This window comes from Bos indicus x Bos taurus, chromosome X, assembly GCF_003369695.1.
Source record: "Bos indicus x Bos taurus breed Angus x Brahman F1 hybrid chromosome X, Bos_hybrid_MaternalHap_v2.0, whole genome shotgun sequence".
In the NCBI taxonomy this organism is placed as follows: Eukaryota; Metazoa; Chordata; class Mammalia; order Artiodactyla; family Bovidae; genus Bos; species Bos indicus x Bos taurus.
In genome coordinates this window covers 117,544,616-117,547,206 of record NC_040105.1, presented here as the reverse complement: position 1 = coordinate 117,547,206, position 2,591 = coordinate 117,544,616, and positions in this window count along the sequence as shown.

Here is a 2,591-nt window from a genome sequence, read left to right as displayed (position 1 = left end):
TTTTATTTATTTTTATTTTTTTAATTTTATTTTATTTTTAAACTTTACATAATTGTATTAGTTTTGCCAAATATCAAAATGAATCCGCCACAGGTATACATGTGTTCCCCATCCTGAACCCTCCTCCCTCCTCCCTCCCCATACCATCCCTCTGGGTCGTCCCAGTGCACTAGCCCCAAGCATCCAGTATCGTGCATCGAACCTGGACTGGCATCTCGTTTCTTACATGATATTTTACATGTTTCAATGTCATTCTCCCAAATCTTTCCACCCTCTCCCTCTCCCACAGAGTCCATAAGACTGTTCTATACATCAGTGTCTCTTTTGCTGTCTCGTACACCGGGTTATTGTTACCATCTTTCTAAATTCCATATATATGCGTTAGTATACTGTATTTATGTTTTTCCTTCTGGCTTACTTCACTCTGTATAATAGGCTCCAGTTTCATCCACCTCATTAGAACTGATTCAAATGTATTCTTTTTAATGGCTGAGTAATACTCCATTGTGTATATGTACCACAGCTTTCTTATCCATGCATCTGCTGATGGACATCTAGGTTGCTTCCGTGTCCTGGCTATTATAAACAGTGCTGTGATGAACATTGGGGTACACGTGTCTCTTTCCCTTCTGGTTTCCTCAGTGTGTATGCCCAGCAGTGGGATTGCTGGATCATAAGGCAGTTCTATTTCCAGTTTTTTAAGGAATCTCCACACTGTTCTCCATAGTGGCTGTACTAGTTTGCATTCCCACCAACAGTGTAAGAGGGTTCCCTTTTCTCCACACCCTCTCCAGCATTTATTATTTGTAGACTTTTGGATTGCAGCCATTCTGACTGGTGTGAAGTACCAAGTGCGAGTACTGCATTATGTATATATATATATCGATTGTCACCACATTTCTGTATAGTTTTGCTGTTACCTTAAAGATTTAGAAACAACTACATTTCCAGTCTGTAGTACCATCTGAACCACCAGGGAAGTCCATTTATTATTTTACTTTCTACTTTTTGTGGGGTTGATATTCTGAGATCTCTACCGTTATTCTCTTTCAATAGTGTTTTAATGTTTTGCTTAGAAAACTAATTTAGAGTCATGAAAAACCATTTGACTCCTATGGAATCTAAATAAAATTTATGGGAGGCAATAAAATAATAGATTAACAGAAGAAAAGTACAAGACCATTTTTGCTCAAATATCACTGTGTTTATTTGAATATACATTTATTTCCCTAAAATTAACCTTTAAATTCACTTCCTTCCACATCATTATCTCGCTCTGCCTTTTCTCCCTCCATATTTGTTCTTTTGCTGTACGGTTGCTTACATCTATTTCCTCATTGCCATCATCACTGTCACTGCTCTATTTCAGAATAATAGTACTTGATATCCTACAACATCTATTTCCTCATTGCCATCATCACTGTCACTGCTCTATTTCAGAATAATAGTACTTGATATCCTACAGGATCTCTGTCTTTAATCACTTCCTCCCTCCTCAATATATTTATTTTTTTACAATACCATGGATGCTTTCTTTAAAAACAGGTAGATTGATAACATTCCACTGCTCTAAAACCTTTAAGAAAATGTCCTCAATCTTTCAATCAAGGTTCTTTACTATTTTGCACAAGCTTGCCTTGCCAGCTTTACCACCTGTTACATCGTCCAATGCAGTATACTTTCTCTGTAACCCAGTATATTAGTTTTTCTCCCAAATCAACTGTAACACTCTGGCTTCTGTGACTTTTCTCAAGCTTTATTCCTCTTGTTTCTCACAGATTCCTGTTAAGTCAAAGATATTTTTTAAGGCATGGCTTTGATTCTGTTTCTCCTAGAAAGAACATAAAGTATAAATATTAGTGTAGCTACTAGTGTCACACTGGGAGAAGGTGATGGCACCCCACTCCAGTACTGTTGCCTGGAAAATCCCATGGATGGAGGAGCCTGGTAGGCTGCAGTCCATGGGGTCGCTAGGAGTCAGACAGGACTGAGCGACTTCACTTTCACTTTTCGCTTTCATGCACTGGAGAAGGAAATGGCAACCCACTCCAGTGTTCTTGCCTGGAGAATCCCAGGGATGGCGGAGCCTGGTGGGCTGCCATCTATGGGGTTGCACAGAGTCGGACACGACTGAAGCGACTTAGCAGCAGCAGCAGCAGCAGCTACATTTTCTACTTGTATACTTTTAGATAAACCACTTACTTATTGCCTATGATGGTTAGTGAGACTCATTTAAATTGCTCTTGCTCAAAGACAACTTGGGAAAAGGCAAAACAAAATTTTTTTCTCTCTTTTTTTTTAATTGGAGGAAAATTTCTTTACAATATCATGTTAGTTTCTGCTGTACAGCAACACGAATCAGTCCTAATTATATTTATATATCCCCATCTGGCTTTGAGCTTCCCTGGTAGCTCAGCTGGTAAAGAATCCACCTGAAATGCAGGGGACCCTGGTTCAATTCCTGGGTCAGGAAGATCTGCTGGAGAAGGGATAGGCTACCCACTCCAGTATTCTTAGGCTTCCCTGATGTCTCAGCTAGTAAAGAATCTGCCTGCAATGTGGGAGATCTGGGTTTGATCCCTGGGTTGGGA